The following is a 26,753-nucleotide window of genomic DNA, read 5'->3' as shown; positions in this document are numbered from 1 at the left end:
CACACAAAAGAGTAGAACAAATCAATGAAACCAGAAGCTTGTTCTTTGAAATAATTAATAACATTGATAAACCACTAGCCAGTTGGATCAAAAAAGGAACCAAAGAAATAAAATCACGAATGAAAGAGGAGAGGTCACAACCAACACAGCAGAAATACAAATAATAAGAGAATATTATCAGCAAATATATGCCAATAAAATGGACAATCTGGAAGAAACAGACAAATTCCTAGAAATATATAAACAAAAACTGAAACAGGAAAAATCGAAAATTTGAACAGACCCATAACCAGTAAAGACATTGAATTAGTAATCAAAAATTTCCCAAGAAAAAAGAGTCCAGTGCCAGATGGCTTTCCAGGGGAATTCTACCAAACATTTAAAGAAGAGTTAACACCTATGCACTTGAAGCTGTCCCAAAAAAAGAAATGGAAGGAAAACTTCCAAACGTTTTCTCTGAACCCAGCATTACCTTGATTCCAAAACCAGAAAAAGACCCACTAAACATGGATACAAAAATCTTCCACAAGATATGAACCAACCCGATCCAACAATACATTTAAACGTTACTCACCACGACCAAGTGGGATTAATATCTGGAATGCAAATCGGGTTCAATATCCACAAAACAATCAATGTGACTTACCACATCGATAAAAGAAAGGACAAGAACCACATGATCCTCTCAATAGATGCAGAGAAAGCATTTGACAAAATACAGCATCCTTTCTTGATAAAATCCCTCAAGAACGTAGGGATAGAAGGATCATACCTCGAGATCATAAAAGCCATATATGAAAGACCCGACGCTAATATCATCCTCAAAGGGGCAAAACTGAGAGCTTTCCTCCTAAGGTCAGGCACAAGACAAGGATGTCCACTCTCGCCACTGGCATTCAACATACTATTGGAATTCTTAGCCTCAGCAAACAACACAAAGAAATAAAAGGCATCCAAATCGTCCAGGAGGAGCTCAACCTTTCACTCTTCATAGATGGCATGAAACTCTATGTGGAAAACCCACAATAGTCAACAAAAACTGCTAGAAATAATACAGGAATTCAGCAAACTGGCAGGATATAAAATCAAAGCACAGAAATCAGTTACATTCCTATGCACCAACAATGAAGCAAGAGAAAGAGGGATCAGGGAATCTATCCCATTTAAAATGGCACCCAAACCCATAAAATACCTAGGAATAAATCTAACCAAGTAGTTGAAAAATCTATACACTGAAAACCATAGAAATCTTATGAAAGAAATTGCAGATGGCAAACACACAGAAAAGACAAATACTGCATGCTCCTGGATAGGAAGAACAAATAGTGTTAAAATGTCAATAGTACCCAGAACAATCTACATAGTCAACACAATACCTATCAAAATAACACCGTCATTCCTCACAGAGCTACAACAAAGAATTCTACAATTTGTATGGAACCAGAAAAGACCCTGATAGCCAAAGCTATCTTGAAAAAGAAAACCAAAGAAGGAGGCATCACAATCCTGGACTTCAAGCTGTATTACAAAGCAGTAATCACCAAGACAGTATGCTCTTGGCACAAGAACACACACTCAGATGAGTGGAAGAGAATAGGAACACAGAAATGGACCCAGAAACGTACGGCCAACTGATCTTTGACAAAAAGGCTAGACTAATCCAATGGAATAATACAGTCCCTCAGCAAGGAGTGCTGGGAAAACTGGACAGCGACATACAGAAGAATGAGTCTGGACCACTTTCTCACACTCAAAATGGACGAAAGACACTCAAAATGGATGAAAGACCTAAATTTAACATAGGAAGCCATCAAAACCCTCGAGGAGAAAGCTGGCAGAAACCTCTTTGATGTTTGCTTCCACAACTTCTTAGTCAACAAGTCTCCAGAGGCAAGGGAAACAAAAGCAAAAATGAACGATTAGGACCTCATCAAAATAAAAAGCTTCTGCACAGTGAAGGAAACAATCAGCAAAACTAAAAGGCAACCAACAGAATGGGAGAAGATATTTGCAAACGACATATGAGATAAAGGATTAGTATGCAAAATCTATAAAGAACATATCAAACTCAATACCCAAAAAACAAGTAATCCAGTGTAGAAATGAGCCAAGACATGAGCAAACACTTTCCAAGGATGACATCCAGATGGCCAAATGAAACATGAAAAAATGCTCAACATCACTCATCATCATGGAAGTACAAATCAAAAACACAATGAGATAACACCTCACCCCTGTGAAAATGGCTAACACTAACAACTCAGGCAACAACAGATGTTGGCGAGGAAGCGGAGAAAGAGGAACTCTTGCACTGCTGGCGGGAATGCAAACTGGCACAGTCACTCTGGAAACCAGTAAGTAGGTTTCTCACAAATTGAAAAAGAGGACTACCCTACAACCCAGCAGTTGCACTACTAGGTATTTATCCAAATGATACAGATGTGCTATTTTGAAGCGAAAGGTGAACCCCAAAGTAATAGAAGCGCCATCAACAACAGCTAAAGTATAGAAAAAAACGCAAATGTCCATCGATGGATGAATGGATAAAGAAGATGTGGTGTATACACAACACACAACACACACACACACACACACACACACAATAGAGTATTGCTTAGCAATCCAAAAGAATAAAACGTTGCCATTTAACCTGCATGGATGGAACTAGAGGGTATTATGCTAAGCGAATTTAGTCAGAGAAAGACAAATATTATAGGACCTCACACATATGAGGACTTTAAGATACAAAACAGATGAATATAAGGGATGGGAAGCAAAATAATATAAAAACATGGAGGGGGACAAAAACATTAAAAAAAAACTCTTAAATGTGGAGGATAAACAGGGATACTGGAAGGACTGTGGGATGGCTGATGTGCTAAATGGGTAAGGGACTTTAAGTAATCTACTACTGAGATCATTGTTCCACATTATGCTAACTTGGATGTAAATTTTAAAAATAAATTAACCCAGTAAATAAAAGATATCCCAACAGAATATTGTTGAAAATGTATCAGTCATGAGTCCCCACTAAGGTTTGTACCTAAGTGGCTTTCTTAATTTCCCTAGTTTCTCATAAATACGGACAGTGTGCTCTGACACAAATCTGCTCTTGCCCTGCCCTCAAGGTGAGCAAAAAAAATATATCACCTTTGACTTGGCTTGTTAAAAAGAAAAGAGAAAAGCAAATTCATTTAACATAAAGCAAGTTTTACTCATGATGCAAAATCTGCTTGACTACTTTGGACATAATGTATTGCATTTGTTTATGGCTGACTTTGCCTAAATTAGTGAATCTATTTAAATGACCAAATATTGCACATTTCACTTAGTTGCAAACACACACACACACACACACACACACAAATAGCATGAAATAAAAGTGAATAGGATATAACATAAATGCAGTAAGGACATAAAAGATTAGTTTTCCTATAAAACATAAAATAACTGCTTTGGCAACAGTTTTCCATTTGATAACTTCACAAGCAAATTTATATTCACTTCCAATTTATTAGCCATTTTTAGAAATACTATGTTTAATGATAACTCTAAATACAAATGGGATTATTTTTCAGAAAGAGGGAAACATTTTTTTTCTCCTTAGTATATTAAGTAAGCTGAAAACTGAAAGGATATCAGTTTTGTAAAAGACAATCCCAACAGACAACATTGTTGGTATCTGAACCATCATGTCAGTAAAAGTACAGTCAGTGAGGCTGTATCCTTGACTGAAAATCATGCACCATTTGTGGAGGGAACACCAGAAACTCTCCTCCAACATGATGATTGTCATTCAGGAGCTGTATTTTTTTTTTTTTTGATGAAATGGCATGTTCAAACTATCTTTATCATGACTCCAGTCTCTGGTTTTTTAAGTCCAGGTCAGTTCTAAAATGGTCTTAATTCATTTGCCTTGGGTAACTGTTCTTAATCCTGAATACCCAAATAAAAGAGACCTGAAATCAATTTTTTGATCATTAAATAAAATAGGTCTACCAAAACGACATATACCAAACCTTACTAGCTATGATAGTATGCTTATCTCTTCCAAGTTACTAAAAGATTACTGCTTGTATTCAGCTTAATGGTCAACCTGGCATTTCATGGGAGCCTAGGGAAACAACAGTAGTGTATGTTTGGAATTTCAGGCTATTTCTTTGTTTCAATCAGCAGTCACTATAAATATGTTATGGTCTACAGATTTATTCTAGACCTATTTTCTATGTTTAAGTTTATATTTGAGAGAGAGAGAAAGAGCATGAGCCAGGGAGGGACAGAAAGAGGGAACACAGAATCGCAATCAGGCTCCAGGCTCCCAGCTGCCAGCACAGAGCCCAACATGGACCTCAAAGTCACGAGCAGTGAGATCATGACCTGTGCCAAAGTCAGATGATTAACCAACGGAGCCAGACAGATACCCGAAGACCTATTTTAAATTTGCAAATATCAGACTCCAAAAGTCCTGACTATTATCTAAGCCTTTAGCTCATTCACAAGTTGCAATGACTTTGAACAAAAGTAATTTTGATAAGATGCGCTAGTCTTCTATTTTTAGGAGCTACACAGACATAGAAGCAGAAAACCAACAGCTTCCTCATACACAACTTAAGAATCATCTCTACACCACTGATGCCAATTTAAAACAACCATTATATGGCCACTTGATCAACATTCATAAGTTCATGGCAATGGTTTGGAAATGCCAAATGAAACCAGAGCTCAACACGTGTAAGGAGTCACACCATGACCCTTAGGATTTCCATCTACATGTCCAAATGACAACTATTAACAGCTGCTTTCCTGTCAATTTAATGATGGTACAACTTGCATGAATGCAAATATAACATACTTTTTAAAACAAAGATCATTCTGAAATAGACAATCTATGCAGAAACATCCTAAGTTCTATTTCAAACAATCAGCTGCACCCAAAGAAAGAACGATACTCTCTTAACTATAAATACATGACTTTCAAAATCTATGACGGGTTTTCACCAATACAGCTCAGTCATGTTACCAAGAACACATGGTAAACTCTTACAACAAAGACAATGACCTTTTCCTCTATATTGTAGTAAAAAAAATAACCGCTATTATCTTGACATTATGAATTCATTGTATAAGTCAGACCTGTTACAAAAGAAACAAACTCACTCAGTATTCTTACAACTAAATTTTGCAAAGGGAAGAATACGTTTATATAATCATTAAGGATAACAGAAATTACAGCAGTAAAAAATCAAAGGATGTGAGAATGAAATTCAACCTGTGGGTATAATTACTCAAATACTAAACTTAATCCCATTTCCTGAATTGTTACACCAGCTTTACACTTACAATTGCTTATATTATACCAGGCTGAAGTATGGCTTTTCCCCGTTCATCTTGGGGACATATGGTAGATGAAAGAAAGTGGGCTTTGGAGCCCATAACAACAAAGTTTATCCAAGGAACAGCACATACTATTACTGTGTCTCAGTAAACTGACCTACTCTCTTTTGAGCTTCAGATTGTTGATTTTCAAAATGAAAATAATCATACTTACCTCACCTGGAGGTTATGATGTCCGTGCTAAAGATGTAATTCCAGTGCCAGCCAGGAACTTGGAGTATAGAGGTAGAGGGAAGATGCAAGTCTATACAAATAAATAGAGTTATAACTTGGGCTAAGGGCAAACTGGGATTAGCACTGTGTGAGCAAATAACGGGCACAAGGGCATAGAGAAAAAAAAAACCCATGTAGGTAGTGACTAGGTACAACAGACAGAAGCCTGTTATGGAATGGATTTGCCCCCAAAATCCATACATTGAAGTCTTAACTACCCATGGGACTGTACTTGGATACCAGATCTTGAAAGGTAAAGTGGAGGTCGAATGAGCTCATTTGTGGGGAGGGACTCTAGTCTGATAACCAGTGTCCTATAGGAAGAGAGTGGGCAACTACACACACAGAAGGAAGACCACGTGAAGACAGTGGGAAGGAGGCCATCCACCAGTCATGGAGAGAGGACACCCACCCTGGCCACACCTTGATCTGAAGTGTGAGAAAATAAATAAATCAATTTCTGTTGCTTAAGCCACCCAGTCTGTGGTACATTGTGATGGCGGACCCAGCAAAATAATAAGAAATCCTAATATTTACTTGCTCAGCAAATGGTGTGTGAGCCTTTGAAGGAGTTGGGCACTGTTCGAGGGCCCTAAGGAACCAGCCCTAAACAAAGCTAGTTTGGTCTTTGGATCCCATGGAGCCGACAATCTGGCAGGGACTAGAGTAGGCGACATCCAGCAAGCAAGCAAGAAAAACAGATGGTGCCAAGGTCCAGGAAGAAAAAGAATGCAGGAAAGGGATATGGGCTGTTCAGGTCGGAGAAGGAACAGTTTTCAGTTTTACATAGAGAGCTAGCAGAGACTCCACTGAGCAGGTGATGTCAGAGCAAGGTTATGACGGAAATGAGGGAGTATGTCTTGTTGGCACGTGGAAGTATATCCCCGACAGAGAGAGAGGCAAAGTGAGTGCAAAGACTGAAGCAGGAAGTATGTGCCTGACAAGCTCAGGGAACAGGGAGGGGCCAGTGTGGCAGCAGCTCAGTAAAAAAGGGGAGGGGAATAGGAGAGGCCTACAGGGAGGTAGCAGAGTCTGGGGAGGGCATCACCTGTGTGGTGCAACAGCTGAGTCAGGTGTCTGGAGACATGAACAGCTGTGGGCAGTGCATAAAGACTTAGAGGCCCCAGATGCTGGCATATAGAAGCCTGAGGCTGGCTGAGATCACCCCAGAGTAAGGGCAGATGGAAAGCAGATGGGGGACAGGAAGAAGTTGAGGACCTACCAACACAGACACTGGTGAGCAGTGGCCCAGACAGTGGGAGGAGGAAGGAAGTAATTTTTAAAGAAAGGGGGTAATCAAGTGAGACTGTAAAATGGTGCCACGTAATCCACATACTGAAGTTTGAGACTTCACTGTGACCTTCAGCTATGTGTGTCATCCATTAAAGAGATGAGAAGTATGGACGAGTGGGAGAGGAAGCCCATTCAGACTCAGCTGACAGAGAAACAAGGGAAGTTCTGCAGGCACCGGCACGTGCACTGCTAGGCATAGGAAGACAAAGCAGGTGGTGCTGGATGGGAAGTGATTGCTCCCCGTGGGCCGGGAGAAACAGCTGCAGGTGCACAGGAAACACTAATGCTAGTATGTGCAACACGAAATATTTGTACTTGCTTAAGCTCTATCAGAGCAGATAACCATGGATAGTTAACCATGAGATAAAAATAACCTAACTGTAAAGTCAATATCAAACCAATTGTTGACCCAACACAGATAGGCAATCAAGGAAAGATGAAACCAAGTAAAAGGAACTCGGCGAACACAAACCCCACCTGTTTACCAGGAAAATCACCTCTAGCATTTCTAGTTTTAGAGGCCCCGCCTGCCTAGGGACATTCATGAAATGGCCATGGTATCCTGACCATGGAAAAGTAGCATAATCACTTGTTTCCCAAATAGTGACTCATTTGAATGGCCACACGACGGTTTTAGTCTCTTCCAATCGGTGAAATGGACCTTCCCTTGAAGAGGCGGATATAGGGCAAGAAGACAAGTAGACTGATGGAGCTGCTTTAAAATGTTTTTAGCTTCACTGTTTTTTTGAGAGAGAGACAGAGAGATAGACAGACAGAACACACGTGGGGAAGGGGCAGACAGAAAGTGAGACACAGTATTTGAAGCAGCCTCCATGTTCAGAGTCATCAGCACAGAGCTGAAGCAAGGATTCAAAACCACAAACTGTGAGACTATGACCTGAAGTGGGACACTTAATCCACTGAGCAGCCGAGGCAGTGCAAAATACGTCTGGCCTAAAAGGAACATCAAGGCTACATCGCCGATGAAGGGGTGCAGAAGGGGCACATGCATGATCCCCTCCCGGTGCCAAGGTTGGGAAAGAACATGAGTGACACCCCTCCATCACAGAGACAGTGGTGCAATGGTGACCCCCTCCCTTGATGTGGGAGGGCGCAAGTGTTAACCCCTCCTGTCCAAAAAGGGGGGGGGGGAAAGATAATGCTTGAAAACCTTTCATACCCAGGGTGGAGGAAGTACTACCTAAGCCTTACCCTACCCCTTATGTCAGTGCCAACCCTAACCCTTACCTTAAGAGATGTGTGTTTCTTCAGCTGTGAAAGTGAAAGAACCATTCGTGAAATATCACATTTAATAGTGACATCACTACTCTCTCCCTAAAAGGTGGCACTGTGCATGGGTGACCATCTCACACACCAACCAGGGGCAAGGCAGAATCCTGAACCACCTCTGGCGTCAAGTGGGGTGAGGCACATGTTTGAACGCCTCCAATGCTGAGGGGGCTTATGTGCATGTGTGAACACCCTTCCCACCGAGGTGAGTGGGGCCAAGCATGAACACTGTCCCTTGCTGAGGGAGGGTCGTGTGCCTGTACAAATGGTCTGCCTCACAGAGCGGGGGTTGTGGGCATGCCTGAACCCCCTTTGGCAAGGAGGGGGGACTTTGCACATGCGTGAACAGCATCCTGGCAAGGGGAGCGGGGAGCATACGTCAACGCCCTCCCTGGCCGCGTTTCTTCAGCTGTGTTTCTTCAGCTGTGAAAGTGAAAAGAACCATTCATGAAACATCACATTCAATAGTGACATCAGTACTTCCTCCCTGAGGGGTGGCGCTGTGCATGGGTGACCGACTCACATGCTGACAGGGGGCCAGGCGGAAGCCTGAACCACCTCTGTGCTAAGTGGGGCAGGGCGCATGCACCAACGACCTCCCTGGCTGAGGTGGTGGTTCTGTGCATGCCTGAACACCCTTCCTTGCCCAGGGGAGGGGGGCGCATGTGCAAATGCCTTCCCTCATTGAGGGGAGCTGTGTGCATGCGTGAACATACACCAGTAGGGGGGGCTGTGCGCATGCCTGTACAGCCTCCTGCGGTAGTGGGCAAGGAGCATGCATGCATGTCCTCCCTCACTGATGGGGATTGTGCTCATGTGGAAACGCCCTACCTCTTGGAGCAGGAGTTTTGTGCATGTGTGAACACTCTTCCGCCAGTAGGGAGAGCTGTGCACATGTGTGAACAGCACCCAAGGGTATGGGGCGGGACCTACGTGCGAATGGCATCCCTCCCCTAGCCGGGGTTCACACTTCCGCCACAACGGAGGCTGTGCACATCTATGAACACCCTCCAGCACTGAGGGGGTAAGGTGCGTAGGTCAACACCCTCCCGTGACAAAATGCGTATGTGGCACACGCTTGAACCATTCCCTTGTTGAGCGATGCAGGACGCATATGTGACTGCCCTCTTTCATGGAGGGGTTGTTGTGTGCATGCATGAATACCGTCCCTCACTGACTGGTGGCTGTGCGCATGCATGAACACCCTCCTGGGCAGAGGGGGGCAGGGCAGATGCGTGAATATTCCCCCATGCTGACGTGTCACGTCACATAGGTCAACACCTTCCCATGCCAAAGTGGGTGGATGGTGCACATGGGTGAACGCCCTTCCGCCAGGAGGGGGGCCTTACACACACGAGAACAAACTCCCACACTAATGGGGCAGGGTGCGTGCACAAACGCCCTCCGTCAACAAGGAGGGTTGTGCGTGAGAACACCCTTCTACACGGACGGAGGGCTGTACCCATCTGTGCCAGGGGGGGCATGGAGTATTAGTGAAACACCTCTCGTGCAGAGAGGGGGAGCAAGCATGACCTAACCCTTACCCTAAAGCCTAAATGTAATGCTAACCCTAACCCTTACCTTAAGTGATGCATGCTTCTTCAGCTGTGAAAGTGAAAAGAATCATTGATGAAAGGTCACATTTGATAGTGGCAACAGTACTCCCTCTCCGAGGGGTGGCACTGTTCATGGGTGACACCCTCCATCACCGAGGGGATGAGGAGCATGTGTGAACCACCTCCCATGCCGAGGGAGACAGGGCACATGTGTCAACACCCTCCCTCACCTTGGGACGGGTGGTGCAAATGTGAGAATGCGTGAACGCACTTACAAGCTGAAGAGGATGGGGCACATGTGTGAACACCCTCCCACCCTGTACGGGGCGGGACACATGCATGAATATTCTCCCACATTGAGGGGCGGTGCTATTGCATGAATACACTCTAGAGACGAGGGGGTGGGTGTGGAAGCATGACCTAACCCTTACCCTAACTGTTAATGGTAATGCTAACCCAGACCCTTACCTTAAGAGTTGTCTGCTACTTCAGCTGTGAAATTGAAAAGAACCATTCATGAAACGTCACATTTAATAATGGCATCACTATTCCCTCATTTAAGGGTGGCGCTCTGCATGGGTGACCTCCTCCCACACCAAGGTGGGGCTGTGCACATGCGTAAAAACCTTCCCTGCTGAGGTGAGCAAGACACATGCATGAACCATCTCCCATGCAGAGGTGGGGTGTGCCCGCGATTGAACACCCTCCCGACCCGACAGGTGGTCATGCACATATGTGAACAATCTGTCCCGAAGGGGGGATCTACGCATGTGTGAAAGCCCTCCCCAGCGGAAGTGGAGTGGAGCACGTGCTTCAATATTTTACCACTCTCAGGGATTGGGGTGAAAGGGTGAACACTCTCCCTTGCTCAGGATAGTGGGGTGATGCATGAAGTCTTCCCGTGCTGAGGGGGGAGAGCAAGTATGACCTAGCCCTTATCTTAACCCCTAACTGTAATGCTAACCCTACCCCTGACCTTAAGAGAAGCATGCTTCTTCAGCTGTGAAAGTGAAAACAGCCGTCCATGAAATGTCAGATTTAATAGTGGCATCACTACTCCCTTGCTGACTAGTGGTGCTGTGCACAGGTGACCCCCTCCAGCGCCTGAGGGGGGAGGGCACATGTGTGAACCCCCTCCCACGCTGGGGGGCAGGTTCATGCACATACCTGAACACCTTCTCAAGCCAAGGGGGCACTGTGCTCATGCGTGAACACCTCCTGAGCCAAGGAGGGCATGGTGCATGGACAAATGCCCTCCCTCGCCAAGGGTTGTGGTGTCCATGCATGAACACCCTCACACACGAGATGGGTGCAGGCGCATACATCAACAGCCCCCCCGCTGAAGGGGACTGGTTCCTATTGGTGAACACCCTCCCAAGATGAGGGGGGCATGGCTCATGTGTGAACGCCCTCCCACTCCAAGGGAGGGTGCAGGCATGGCCTATCCCTTACCCTAACCATGAACGGCAATCCTAACCATAACACTTACCTTAAGAAATGCCTGCATCTTCAGCTGTGAAAGGGAAAAGAGCCATTCAGGAAACAACACATTAAGTAGTGGCATCACTACTCCCTTGTGGAGGGGAGGCAGGCTGCATGCCTGAACACCCTTCCACAAGGAGGGTGGCGGGGGTCAGGTGTGACGTTCCTCCCTTGCCAAAACGGGGATGCAAGCATGACTTAACCCTTACCCTAATCCTCAGGGTAATCCAAACCCTAACCCTCATTATAAGAGATGCTGCTTCTTCAGCCATGAAAGTGAAAAGACTCATTCATGAAACGTCAGATTTAATAGTGGTAACACTACTCACTTGCTGTCTTTTTCAATAGGTGAAATGGACCTTCCCGTGAAGAGGAAGATAATAATAAGACGACAAGACCCTATGGAGCTTTAATTCACTGGCCTACAGAGACAACATCAATACAGCCAATAGGGACAACACATCTCCCCATGGGCCAACAATTTAGGTTGGGGTGACCTCGGAGAACAGAACAACCTCCGAGTGATTTAAATCAAGACTAACCAGTCAAAAGTATTACATCACTAATTGATCCAAAAATACATAACCAACACCTTAGGTTTGAATACATGTACCCGCAAGAGATTCTCTTTGGGGTGGTGATTGTGTCTCCATCCGACATTCGGTGCAGGGTTATGAAACGGTGGTGGTGGGTGTTTTCTCCTCTTCCATAAAGAGCTGCAAGGCGACCATTTGTGGGAGCCAAGCGGTAGTTGGTCTGCTCCTGAATCCCTGTGTGCTTCAGGTTCCCTGTTGAGCATCATAGCAGCGGCCTAGTGGAAACATGAGAGATGTCAGAAGACACTCAGGTAACCAAAGATGCGAATGAAGAACCTCCTGAAATACCATCAGAAGACTATGGGACACTGCTACCATCCACAGTTACAGTCCAGTTTCCGAGAGCATGTGGGATGCTCTAGAGGAATGTAGTGTTACAGTGGATGAGAGGTGTCCGGCTGGTAGAAGAAATGCTGCGCATCCCCGATGCTGGCTGGGGAAATGTCGTATATGTTGTCAGCTATGCCAAAGATAACAAAAGAACAATGAACGAGACAGACGCCTGTTTCTTCAGCAATGAAAGTGAAAAGAGCCATCCGGGAAATGTCGTATTGAAAATGATTTTAGGTACATTAATTTTTGAAAGACACAAAGAACACAAGTGGGGCATGGGCAGAGAGAGAGAGAGAGAGAGACAGATAGTATCTGAAGCAGGCTCTCCATATTCCACTATCAGCACAGAAGCTACCCAGGGATCAAAACCAGAAACCAAGATATCATGAACCATGACGAAGTGGGACGCTTAACTCAGAGACATCCAGGTGCCAAGGAAAACATCTGAATTACAAGGAATATCACTGCTACATCACGGATAAAGGGAAGCAGATGGGACACATTCGTGAAGCCATCCCACACCAAGGGGGATTGCACCATGACCTAAAGCTTAACTGACACCTGACATTAATCCTAACCATAAACCTTACCTTAGGAAACGCCTACTTCTTCAGTTGTGAAAGTGAAAAGAGATATTCATGATTTAATACTGGCATCGGTATCAGATTTAATACTGGCATCAGTAATCCCAATCTAAGGAGCGATGAGGCTCATGGGTGACACCATCGCACCTAGAGGATGTGGAGGGTCGCATTGTGAACACACCCCTGTGCACCAGAAGCGATTTGGGGTGGTTAACTGAATCTTAACCATACCGAGAGGGGGTGGTGTGGTGACAGTGTGAAAAAACCACCAGAGTCAAAGCGAATGCCAAGGGCAAGAACGAACCTACATGTGCAGAGAGACATGGGGCGATAGCAAGAACACAATCCCTTGAAACATGAGGGCGGTGTCCACGCACCGAACACCTTCCCGCGGTCACAGTGGGGATGCAAGCATGACCTACTCCTGGGGCCCATCTCACTATCCCTATCACAAAACAAAATCCCACACCTAAACCTAACACCTAACCCTATCCATAACCCTAATGGCTAAATCCTGCCCCTAAACCCTTCCCTACCTACCTACTACTAACTAACCATAAACATAAACATAACCCGAACTAACCCTAACCTTACCCTAACCCTCTAACCCTAAGCCTCTAACTCTAACCCTAAAACCTCATCCTAACGCTCTAACTCTACCCGCTAAATCTAAAACTATAACCTAAGGCCCTCTCCCCAAGGGGATCCATATCGAAAGACTAATAACAGCACACACACCAGGACCAGAAACGGTTCAGGAACACTCAGCATTGAATGTGGACATCTCCACGTATTTCCAAAGAGCGGCTGCAACTGCACAAGAGGATTCCTGAGGCCTAAACGATGGGTGGCCCATACAGTTGTCTGGCCTTGGAACCAAAAGACTAATCCTGACCAGCATCCTCCCTTGTGTACTCCCTTCTGCCCTTTGGGGAGACAACTGCTCTGCTATGGTTTCAGTGCCTGGAACATCCTGGGACCTAATCCTAATGCTAACCAGGACCCAGTGCTAACCCTCAACCTAAACCTAACCCTATCACTCACACTAGACACACCTATCTACACCAGACCAGATACAGTTGTCTGTCCTTAGAACCCAAAGATTAATCCTGACCCGCAGCCTCATTGTGCACACCACTCAGTCCTTCGTGGAGGCAACTGCACTGCTGTGGGTTCAGCGCTTGGAGCCTTGGGAACGAAGAAAACCCTAACTGTACCCCTAACCATAACTCTCAACCTAATCGTAACCCTGTTTCTAACCCTAACCCTACACTTGAGCCACACCCTCGCATGGGATCTCAGGTCATCCCTTGGGGGACATCACTAGACTGGAGTTGCTTCGGCCCTGGTGACTTCCCTGCACCGAACCCTAACCCTGGCTAAGGCTCCTTCCCCATGGGGACCCAATTCACAGTCTGACATCAGCACACACATGGAATTGAGAAGCAGTGCAGGAATACTTGGTGTGGAATGTGGAACATCATCATGTCATTTCAAAAGCCCGGCTGCCACTGCACTCGAGGATTCAACAGGCCTAACTGAAGAGTGCCCAATACAGTTGTCTGGCCTTGGAAACCGAAGACTATTCGTGACTGGCAGCCTCCGTTGTGCACTCCGCTCAACCCTTCCAGGAGACGACTGCACTGCTGTGGGTTCAACGCCTGGAGACTCCTGGGACCTAACTCTAAACCTAACCGTAACCCTAACCATAACCCTCAACCTAAATCTAACAGTTTCTATCATACTAGACCCACCTATCTACACCAGACCTTATAGAGTTGTCCGTCCTTGGAACCCAGAGACTAATTCTGACGAGCAGCCTCCATTGTGCACTGACTCAGCCCTTCGGGGAGACAATTGCACTGCTGTGGGTACAGCGCCTGGATCTTTCTTTGACCTACCCTAACCCCAACCATAACCCTGATGATAAACCTCAATCTCACCTGACCATATATCTCACAATACCTCTACACCAGACCCACACCAGCGCATGTGCCCTCACTTCAGCCCTCGAGGGAGATCACGAGACTGGAGTCCTTTGGCCCTGGCCACATCCCTGCACTGAACCCTAACCCTAGCTAAAACTCACTCTCCATGAGTACCCAATCCCAATGTCTGACAACAGAATGCACATGGGGTCGAAAAGTAGTGCAGGATCACTCGGCGTGGAACGTGGAACATCACCATGTCATTTCCAAAGCCCGGCTGCTGCTGCATAAGAGGATTCCTGAGGTCTCCCCCAAAGAGTGTCCAATACACTTGTCTAGCCTGGGAACCCAAAGACTAATCCTGACGGGCAGCCTCCATTGTGCCCGAGAGCATTCCTGAGGCTTACCTGAAGAGTGCCAGAAAGAGTTGTCTGGCCTGGCAACCGAAAGACTAATCCTGACCCGCAGCATCCATTGTGTACTCCAGTCAGCACTTCAGGGAGACCACTGCACTGCTGTGGGTTCAGCATCTGGAGCCTCCTGGGACCTAACCCAACCGTAACCAGAACCCTGAACTTAGCCCTCAACCTAAACCTAAACCTATCTCTCACACGAGCTCTATACCAGACCCGTACCCTCGCAAGGTTTCTCACTTAAGCCCTCCATAAAATTCACGAGACTGGAGTCAGTCTGGCCTGGTGATGTCCCTGCAATGAACCCTAACCCTAGCTAAGTCTCCTCCTCATGGGAACCCAATTCCAATGACTGACAACAGCACGCTCATGGTGTAAATCACTCGGCTTGGAACCTGGAACATCACCATGTCATTTCCAAAGCTCAGAGGGAGCTGAACAAGGGCTCTGCTGAGGCCCAACTAAGGAGTGTCCTACACCCAAGGATGGCCTTGACACCCTAAGACTAAGAAGGAATGGCACCATCCTTTGCACCCTCCACTCAACCCTCTAGGAGACTACTGCACTACTTAGGTTTCTGCACTTAAGCGCCTCCTGGAACCTATCCCTAACCCTCACCATGATCCTCTCCGTATTCCTCAACCTAAACCTCACCCCAATTCTAACACTAACCCTACACCTGACCAGCTACCGCACATGGCCCTCATTCATACTCACTGGAGATAAATGGATTGTTGTTGCTTTGGCCTTGCTTATGTCCCTGGATCTAACTCTAACCCTAGCTATTTCTCTATCCCGATGGGGATCCAATTCCTAATGCAGAGAATATCACGCACCTGTGGCCCAGAAGTGGTGCAGGATTACTCTACATGGAGCGTGGACCACCACCATGTCATGTCCAAATACCAGAGGGAGGTGCCAAAGTGCTTGCTGAGGCCCAAAATGGCCCACATGCAAGGCTGGCACTGGTAACCAAAGACTAAACCTGACCAGTACCCTCCCATGTGCCCTCCACTGAGCCCTCCCAGGAGACCACTGCACTGCATGGGGTTCATCACCTGGGGACTCCTTGGAGCTATCCCTCACCCTAATCATGACCCACTCCATAATCCTCAATCAGAACCTCACCCTAAGTCTAACGCTAACCCTACACGTGACCCGCATCCGTGCATGAGCCCTCATTCAGCCCTCCATGGAGGTAAAGGATTGTTGTTCCTTCGGCCTTGCTTACATCCCATCCCTGGATCAAACCCTTGCCTTAGCTATGGCTCATTCCCGAAGGGGACCCAATTCCTAACTCGGAGAAAACCACGCACATGGGCCCCAGATGCGGTGCAGGCTTACTTGGCCTGGAACGGGGAGCATCACCATGCCATTTCCAAAGCCCAGAGGGACCTGCCCAAGGGGGTTGCTGAGAACCAACCGAAGAGTGGTCCACACAAGAGGCTGGCCTTGGCACCCAAAGAATAAGCATGACCGGCACCCTCCCATGCACCCTCCTCTGGGTCCCCCAGGGAAACAACTGCACTGCCATGGATTCGGCACCTTGGGCCTCCTGGAACCTAGCCCTAACCCCAACCGTGACCCTCCCCATACTACTCAACCTATACCTCAGCCCAACGCTGATGCTAACCCTACACCTGACCCTCACCCGTGCATTGGCCCTCATACAGGCCCTTATGGAGATAATGGGACCGGTGTCTCTTCAGCCCTGCTTATGTCCCTGGACAGAACCTCACCCTATCCGTGGTTCTCTCCCAATGGATATCCAGGTCCTAATTCTGAAACACCACGCATATAGGTCAAAACCCCTACAGTATTATTCGGTATGGAAGTGGAACATCATCATTTCGTTTCCACTGCTGGGATGGAGCTGCCCCAGGAGGCTACTGAGACCCAATGAATAGTGGCACACACAAGAGGCTGGCCTTGAAACACAAAGAATAAGTCTGAACTGAAGGCTCCCATGTAGCCACCACTCAGCCTTCCGTGGAGACCACTGCGATGCTAGGGGTTCACCACCTGGAATTTCTTGGGCCCTAACCCTAACACTAACCATGACCCTCACCATACCCTGAACCTCAAACTCATTCCTACACTAACGCTAACCCTACAACTGACCCTCACCTGCACACTGGCTATCATTCATCACCCCATGGAGGTAAGTGGAATGGGGTAGCTGTGGCCCCCCTTATGGCCCTGGTCTGAAACCCAACTCTATCTAAAGCTCTCTCCAGGTGGTGATCCGATTCTTAAGTCTGAGGATACCTCCCTTCCAGAAGAAGAGGCAGATTCCTCGGCATGGAACGTGGAATATCACCATGTAATATCCAAAGCCCAGATGTTGCTTCAGAAGCAGTTCCTGAGGCTCATCCAAAGTGTGGCCCACAAAGGAGGCTCACCCTGGCTCTCAAAGACTAAGCATGACCTACACCCTCCCATGTGCTCACCACTGAACCCTGCAGGAAGACCAGCACTGCTGGTGCTTCAGCGTCTGGGGGACCTGGAACAAAACCTAACCATTATATTGACCAGAACCATACACATCATCCTCAACCTCACCCCAACTCTAAAGGTAACGCTACACCTGACCTGCACCCCTGCATGGGCTCTCATACAGCCCTCCATGTAGATAATGGGACTGGTGTCACCTCGGCCCTGCTTATGTCCCTGGACCGAATCCTGACCCTAGCTATGGCTCCCCCCAATGGAGATACAGTTCCTAACTCTGAGAACACCATGCACATAGGGTCTAAACCCCTGCAGTATACTTCAGGATGGAATTGGAACATCATCATTTCATTTGCACTGCTGGGATGGAGCTGCATAAAGAGGTTGCTGAGGCCCAACTGAAGAGTGTCACACATAGGATGCTGCCCTGGCATGCAAAGAATTAGTATGAACTGTAGACTTGTATGCAGCTTCCACTCAGCCCTCTGTGGAGACCACTGCACTGCTAGGCGTTCACTGCCTGGAATCTCCTGGGACCTAACCCTAACACTAAACTTGACCCTCACCATACACCTCAACCTAAACCTCACACCAACTCTAACGCTAACCCTACACATGACCCACACCCAAGCATGGGCCCTATGGAGTCCTCCAGAACGGTCACGGACTCATGTCGATTTGGCCCTATCTACATCCCTGGGCCGATACCTAACCCTAGTAATGACTCTCTCTCATTGAGGAACAAATTCCTAAGTCTCAGTCACCACGCATATGGGGCCCAGAAGCACTGCAGCGTTACTCGCATGGAACGTGGAACATCAACAGGTAATTTCCAAAGCCCAGAGGAAGCTGCAAAAAGGGTTTGCTGAGGCCCATCCGAAGATTGCCCCACAACTGATCCTGGCTTTGGCACCCAAAGACTAAGCCTGAGGGCAACCTACCATTTGCCCTCCACTGATTCCTCCAGTGAGACCACTGGACTCCTTGGGGGTACAGCACCTCGTACCTCCTGGAACCTAACCCAAACCGTAAACGTGACCATCAACATACTCCTCAACCTCAACCTCACCCCAGCTCTAAGGCTTCACCTGACACCCTACACCGGACCCTCACCCGCGCATGGGCCCTCATTCAAACCTCCATGTAGGTAACGGGATTGCTGTTGCTTCGGCCTTGCTTGCCTCCCTGGACCGAACCCTAACCCTAACCCTAGTTGTGGCTGAATCCCGATGGGGATCCAATGCCTAACTCTGAGAGACCACACACATGGGGCCCAAAGCTTTGCAGGATTCCTCGGCATGGATCTTGGAGCATAATCGTGTCATTTCTATTACCCACAAGTAGCTGCACAAGGGGGTTCCTGAGGCCCAACTGAAGAGTGACTCACACAAGAGGCTTGATCGGGCACTCAAAGACAAAGCCTGATCAGCACAATCCCATGTGGGATCCACTCAGCCCCTCTTGGAGACCACATCCTTCCTGGGGTTGTTGCACCTAGAGCCTCGTGACTCATAACAATAACCATGACCTTCAAAGTACCCCTCAACCTAAACATCACCCCTAAACATAACCTACAACTGACCCGCACCCTCACAGGGACCCTCACTTCAGCCCTCCAGGGAGATCACGGGACTGCTGTCGCTTCGGCCCTGCTTACGCCCCTGGACCGAACCCAAACTCCATTTTAGGCTGTCTCCCCATGGTGACCCAATACTTACTTCTGTGCAAACCACACATGTGGGGTTCAGAAAAGGAGCCGGATTCCTCGGCATGGAACGTGGAACATGACGAGGTAATTTCCAAAGCCCAGAGGAAGCTGCACAAGGGGGTTGCTGAGGCCCAACCAAAGTGTTGTCCATATCCAAGGCTGGCCTTAGCCCCTAAAGACTAAGCCTGGCCAGCACCCTCCAATGCGACCTCCTTCAGCCCTCCAGGGAGATCACTGCATCGCTTGGGTTTTAGCACCTAGGGCCTCCTGGACCCTAACCCTAACTGTGACCCTCACAGTACTCCTCAACCTAAGCCTCACTCCAACTCTAACACTAATCCTACACCAGCCCTGACGTGCGCATGGTCCCTCATCCAACACCCCATGTAGATAACGTGAGTAGTGTTGCTTCAGCACTGCTTATGGCCTTGAAGCAAACCTAACTCAAACTAAGGCTCTCTCCTGATGGTGACCCAATTCTTTAGTCTGAGGATACCACACACATGGAGTCCAGAGGAGGAGGAGTATTACTCGGCGTGGAATGTGAAATATCACCATGTAATATCCAAAGCCCAGATGTTGCTGCAGAAGTGGTTACTGAGTCTCAAAGAATGGCCCATGATGGAGGCTTGCCCTGGCAAACAAAGACTAAGCATGATGGACAACCTGCAATATGCCCTCCACTGAGCCCTCCGGGAAGCTCATTGCATTGTTGTTGGTTTATCGCTAGGAGCCACCTAGGACTTAACCCCAAACCCAATAATGAACATAACGATACACACCAACCTCACCATGAACATAACTATGAACAGAACTATAACAATGAACATAACTATATACACCAACCTCACCAACTCCAACTGTAACCCTACATCTGACCTGCAACTGTGCATGCGCCCTATTCAGCCCCCTATGTAGCTCAAGGGACTGGCGTCGCTTCAGCCGTGCTTATGTCGCTGGAACATACCCTAAACTTAGTGATGGCTCTCTCCCAACGGGGATCGAGTTCCTGATTCTGAGAACACCACGCCCATAGGGCCCAGACCCCTGAAGTATTATTCGGTATGGAATTGGAACATCATCATGTCAATTCCACTGCCGGCATGGAGTTGCACAAGGAGGGTGCTGAGGCCCAACTGAAGGGTGGCACACACGGGAGGCTGGCTCTGGCATGGAAAGATGAAGCCTGAACTAGAGGCTTTCATGCAGTCTCCATTCAGCCCTATGTGGAGACCACTGCACTGCTAGGGGTTCAATGCCTAGAACCTCCTGGGACCTAAACCTAACAGTAACCTTGACCCGCACCATACCCCTCAACCTAAAGTTCACACCAACTCTTACCATAATCCTAAACCTTACACGCATTAGTGCATGGGCCCTCACTTCAGCCTTCCAGGGTGATCACGGGTCTCCTGTCCATTCAGCCCTATCTAAGTCCCTGGCCCAAACCCAAACACTAGCTAAGACTCTCTCTCTCTCAATGAGGACAAAATTCCTAAATCTGATATGACCACACACATGTGGGGCCAGAAGTGGTGCAGCGTTACTTTCCATGGAAAGTGTCCTGAAGGGCACAGATGCTCCCAGTACCTGAAGGCAAGCCCCTTGCCTGAAGCCGCTCCCTGTGCCTGAAGGCATGCCCAGGGCCTGAAGGCATGCCCCATGCCTAAAGACAAGCCCCTTACCTGAAGGCAAGCCCCTTGCCTAAAGCCATGCCCCGAGCATGAAGCCATGTCCCATGCCTGAAGGCAGGTCCAATGCCTGCAGGCTCGCCCTTGCCTGAAGGCTCGCCCCTTGCCTGAAGTCTCCACCCATGCCAGAAGGCTCGCCCCTTGCCTGAAGGGTTAGCCATGCCCAGTGCCTGAGGGCATACCCAGTGACTGAAGTCAGTCACTCCCAATGTCTGAAGTCATGCCCAGTGAATGAAGTCACTCCCAAAGTCAATCGAGGGAATGAAGTCAAAGTCACTCCCAGTGACTGAAGACAAAGCCACTCCCAGTGAAGGAAGTCATCCCAAAGTCACTCCCAGTGATGGAAGTCTCTCCCGAAGTCACTCCCAGTGATTAAAGTCACTCAATAAGTGACTGCCAGTGACGGAAGTCACTCCAGATATCACTCCCAGGGACAGAAGTCAGCCCGAAGTCACTCCCAGTGAGGGAAGTCCCTCTCGAAGTCACTCCCAGTGAGGAAAGTCACTCCCGAAGTGACTGCAAGTGACGGAAGTCACTCCAGATGTCACTCCCAGTGACAGAAGTCATGCCCAAAGTCACTCCCAGTGAGGGAAGCCCCTCTCGAAGTCATTCCCAGTGACTGAAGTCACTCCTGAAGTCACTCCCAGTGACTGAAGTTACTCCTGAAGTCACTCCCAGTGACTGAAGTCACCCCTGACATCACTCCCAGTGACTGAAGTCAAAGTCATTCCCAGTGACTGATGTCATAGTCACTCCCAGAGACTGAAGTCAAAGTCACTCTCAGTGTCTGCAGTTACTCCCAGTGACTGCAGTCATCACTCCCAGTGCCTGAAATTGGCACTCCCAGTGCCTGAAGACACTCCAGGGGAAGTACAGAGTGAGAGGGAGACACAGAATCCCAAGCAGGCTCCAGGCTCTGTGCTCTCACCACAGAGCCTCCTGGGGAAGGACAGAGAGGGAGACATAGAATCCCAAGAAGCCCCTCCAGGCTCTGTACTCCCAGCACAGAAACCCCAGGCTCTGTGCTCACAGGACAGAGCCTCCAATGCCTGAAGGCACTCCCCTTGTCTGAAGGCACTCCCCTTGCCTGAAAGGCACCAGCACTCTCTAAAGGCATACCCCAAGCCTGAAGGCATGCCCAGAGTCTGACTGAGCTCCCTGTGCAAGATGGGGCATTCCGTGCCTGAGTGTCACAGGCGCTCCCCTTGCCTGAATGGCACAGGACCTCCTCTTGCCTGAAGCCACGCCCCATGCCTGAAGCCATGCACCATGCCTGAAGCCACTCCCTATGCCTAATGGTTCACCCCATGCCTGACTGCGTGCCCCATGCCTGAAGAGCACAGATGCTCCCCTTGCCTGACGGCGCGCCCCTTGCATGAAGCTGCTCCCTGTGCCTGAAGGCGCTCCCAGTACCTGAAGACAAGCCCCATGGCTGAAGGTGCACCCCTTGCCTGAAGATGCTCCCTGTGCCTGAAGCCACTCCCTGTTCCAGAAGACAGGACCCATGCCTGATAGAGCTCTGTATGCCTGTAGGCAAGCCCACTGCCTGAAAGCAAGCCCCTTGACTGAAGCAGTGCCCCATGCATAATGCCTGGCCCAGTGCCTGAAGGCACACCCTGTGCCTGAAGGCATGTTCCATGCCTGAAGGCACTCCTCTTGAATGAAGGGCACAGGCACTCCCTGAAGGCGCATACCATGCCTGGCAGTGCACCCCTCGCCAGAGGGCGCCCCGTGCCTGTAGCACAGATTCCCCCTGTGCCTTAAGTTGCGCCCCGTGCGTGAAGCCGCTCGCTGTACCTAAAGGTGCTCCCAGTGCCTGATGACAAGCCCCATGGTTGAAGGTGCGCCACGTGCCTAAAGACGCTCCCTGTGCCTGAAGCTGCTCCCTGTTCCTGAAGGCATGCCTCTTGCCTGAAACAGCTCCAGGTGCCTGTACTCAAGCCCCTTGCCTGAAGGCAAGCCCTGTGCCTGAAGCCTTGCCCCATGCATGAAGCCCCGCCCAGTGCCTGAAGGCACACCCCTTGCGTGAAGGCAAGCTCCATGCATGAAGGCTTGCCCCATGCCTGAATTCTCACCCTGCGCCTGAAGGCTACCCCCTGCCTTAAGGGCATAGGCATGCCCAGTGCCTGTGGACATGCCCAGTGATTGAAGTCAGTCACTCCCAATGACTGAAGTCTTGCCCAGTGAATGAAGACACTCCCAAAGTCATTCCCAGTGACTAAAGTCAAAGTCACTCCCAGTCAATAAAGTTACTCCCAAAGTCACTCCCCGTGAGGGAAGTCACTCTCAAAGTCACTCCCAGAAACAGAAGTCCCTTGCCAAGTCACACCCAGTGAAGGTAGTCCCTCTTGAAGTCATTCCCCGTGACAGAAGTCACTCCCGAAGTCACTCCTAGTGACTGAAGTCACTCCTGACGTCACAACAAGTGACTGAAGTCAAAGTCACTCCCTGTGACTGATGTCACAGTCACTCACAGTGACTGAAGTCAAAGTCACACTCAGTGTCTGCAGTTACTCCTAGTGACTGCAGTCGTCACTCCCAGTGCCTGAAGGAACTGCAGGGGAAGGACACAGAGAAAAGGAGACACAGAATTCCAAACAACCTCCAGGCTCTGTGGTCTCAGCACAGAGCCTCCCGGGGAAGGACAGAGAGAGAGGGAGACAGAATCCCATGAAGCCTCCAGGCCCTGTGCTCCCTGCACAGAGCCTCCACTTCCTGAAGCCACTCACCATGCCTGAAGGCACTCCCTTTGCCTGAAAGGCAGAGGTACTCTCTGAGGGCGCACCCCATGCCTGAGGGCATGCTGTGAGTCTCAATGAGCATCCTGTGCATGATGGGGCATCCCTTGTTGAAAGGCACATGTGCTCCCCTTACCTGAATGGCACAGGAGCTCTCTGTGCCTGACGCCGCACCCCATGCCTGAAGATGATCCACATGCCTGAAGGCAAGCCCCATGCCAGAAAACACTCCACTTGACTCAAGGGCACAGGCATTCCCTGAAGGCGCGCCCCATGCCTGACGGCGCACACCGGGCTGAGGGCGCCCTGTGCCTGATGGCGAGCCCAGTGCCTGATGGCGCGCCCTGTGCCTGAAGAGCACAGAACTCCCTTGCCTGAAGTCGCGCCCTGTGCATGAAGCTGCTCACTGTACCTGAAGGGGCTCCAAGTGCCTGAAGACAAGACCCATGCATGAAGCCCCGCCTAGTGCCTGAAGGCACACCCCTTGTCTGAACGCACGCACCATGCCTGAAGGCTTGCTCTATGCCTGAATGGCACAGGCATGCCCAGTGCCTGAGGGCATGCCCAGTGACTGAAGTCTGTCACTCCCAATGACTGAGTCATGCCCAGTGCATGAAGTCACTCCCAAAGTCACTCCCAGTGACTGATGTCAAAGTCACTCCCAGGGAAGGAAGTTACTCCCAAAGTCATTCCAAGTGATGGAAGCCTCTCCCGAAGTCATGCCCAGTGACGGAAATCACTCACTATGTCACTCCCAGTGAGGGAAGTCTCTCCTGAAGTCACTCCCCATGACAGAAGTCGCTCCCGGTGTCACTCCCAGTGACAGAAGTCATTCGCGAATTCACTCCCAGTGACGGAAGTCCCTCTGGAAGTCCCTCTCCCAGTGACAGAAGTCACTCCTGAAGTCATTCCCAGGGACTGAAGTCACTCCCAGGGACTGAAGTCAAAGCCACTCACAGTGGCTGATGTCATAGTCACTCACAGTGACTGAAGTCAAAGTCACACACAGTGTCTGAAGTTACTCCTGGTGACTGCAGTGGTTACTACCAGTGCCTGAAGTCTTCACTGCCAGTGCCTGAAGTTGGCACTCCCAGTGCCTGAAGAAATCGCAGGGGAAGGACAGAGAGAGTGATACACAGAATTCCAAGCAGTCTCCAGGCTCTGTGGTCTCAGCACGGAAACTCCCGGGGAAGGACAGAGACAGAGGGAGACACAGAATCCCTTCCAGCCCCTCCAGGCTCTGTGCTCCCAGCACCGAGGCTCCAGGCCCCGGTGCTCGCAGCACAGAGCCTCCAGTTCCTGAAGCCACTCACCATGCCTGAAGGCACTCCCTTTGCCTGAAAGGCACAAGCACTCTCTGAGGGCGCACCCCATGGGTGACCGTGCACCCCTTGCCTGAGTGCACCCTGTGCCTGAGGGCGAGCCCAGTGCCTTAAGGGCGCGACCTGTGCCTGAAGAGCACAGTGGCTCCCCGTGCCTGAAGTCGCACCCTGTGCATGAAGCCGCTCACTGTACCTGAAGATGCTCCCAGGGCCTGAAGACAAACTCCATGGTTGAAGATGCGCCCAGTGCTTGAAAACGCTCCATGTGCCTGAAGCCACCCCTGTTCCTGAAGGCATGCCTCTTGCCTGAAACAGCTCCAGGTGCCTGTACTCAAGCCCCTTGCCTGCAGGCAAGGCCCGTGCCTGAAGGAAAGCCCCGTGCCTAAAGCCTTGCCCCATGCATGAAGCCCCGCCCAGTGCCTGAAGGCACGCCCATTGCCTGAAGGCACGCCCCATGCCTGAAGGCACGCCCCATGCCTAAGGGCCCATGCCTGAATTCTCACCCTGTGCCTGAAGGCTAGCCCCCTGCCTGAAGGGCACAGGCATGCACAGTGCCTGAGTGCAAGCCCAGTGACTGAAGTCAGTCACCCCCAATGAATGAAGTCTCTCCCAGTGACGGTAGTCCCTCGCGAATTCACACCCACTGACGGAAGCCCCTCTCAAAGTCACACACAGTGAAGGAAGTCCCTGTAGAAGTCACTCCCACTGACGGAAGTCACTCCAGAAGTCACTCCCGAAGTCACTCCTGACGTCACTCCCAGGGACTGAAGTCAAAGTCATTCCCAGTGAGTGATGTCACAATCACTCCCAGTGACTGAAGTCAAAGTCACACTCAGTGTCTGCAGTTACTCCTAGTGACTGAAGTCATCAAGGAACACCCCTTGCCTGAAGGCACCCCCCCATGCCTGAGGGCTTGCCCCATGCCTGAATTCTCACCCTGTGCCTGAAGGCTAGAAGACTGCCTGAAGGGCACAGGCATGCCCAAGGCCTGAGGGCATGCCCAGTGACTGAAGTCAGTCACCCCCAATGACTGAAGTCACTACCAGTGACGGAAGTCCCTCGTGAAGTCACACACAGTGATGGAAGAACCTCTCGAAGTCATCCCACTGACGGAAGACTCCCGAAGTCACTCCCAGTGACTGAAGTCACTCCTGACGTCACTCCCAGTGACTGATGTCATAGTCACTCCCAGTGACTGAAGTCAAAGACACACTCAATGTCTGCAGTTACTTCTAGTGACTGCAGTCGTCACTCCCAGTGACTGAAGTCCTATTTCCCAGTGCGTGAAGGAACTGGAGGAGAAGGACAGAGAGAGGAGACACAGAATTCCAAGCACCCTCCAGGCTCTTTGGTCTCAGCACAGAAACTCCTGGGAAGGACAGAGGAAGAGGGAGACACAGAATCCCATGCAGCCTCCAGGTCTGTGCTCAAACCAGAGAGCCTCCCGGGGAGAGACAGTGAAAGATGGAGACACAAAATCCCAAGCAGCACCCCCCAGGCTCCAGTGCCCGAATGTTCGGGCACTCAGGGACCATGGCACTGGAACGACCAGTGCTCAAATGCCCACTGCACTCCAGCTCCAGTGAACTGCCAGTGGCATTACAGCCTCCAGTGAACTCAGTGCCCAAGGAACTGCAGCTTCCAGTGAACACAGTGCCCGCAGCACTGCACCCTCCAGTGAACCCAGTACCCGTGGCACTGCAGCCTCCCATGAACACATGCCCAAAGCACTGGAGTCTCCGGTGAACCCAGTGCCCGCAG

General features: G+C 49.3%; 1 long non-coding RNA gene across 2 annotated transcripts in view; it reads right to left on the bottom strand.

The window, feature by feature from the left end:
• Positions 1-11,595, bottom strand: part of LOC113596958 (uncharacterized) — a 50,362-nt gene extending 38,767 nt beyond the window's left edge. The window contains exons 1-4 of one of the 2 annotated variants that reach the window (XR_008293315.1): positions 10,215-11,595; positions 9,772-9,795; positions 8,149-8,613; positions 5,549-5,638 (exon numbers count right to left, since the gene is read on the bottom strand). This is a non-coding gene — a long non-coding RNA (uncharacterized LOC113596958). Of the gene's footprint in view, positions 1-5,548; positions 5,639-8,148; positions 8,614-9,771 lie in introns of both variants that reach the window. The other variant, XR_008293316.1, reaches the window with a different exon arrangement.
• Positions 11,596-26,753: the final 15,158 nt, after the last annotated feature.

Source organism: Acinonyx jubatus, chromosome E4 (genome assembly GCF_027475565.1).
Source record: "Acinonyx jubatus isolate Ajub_Pintada_27869175 chromosome E4, VMU_Ajub_asm_v1.0, whole genome shotgun sequence".
In the NCBI taxonomy this organism is placed as follows: Eukaryota; Metazoa; Chordata; class Mammalia; order Carnivora; family Felidae; genus Acinonyx; species Acinonyx jubatus.
This window is presented reverse-complemented; position numbering and strand designations above follow the sequence as displayed.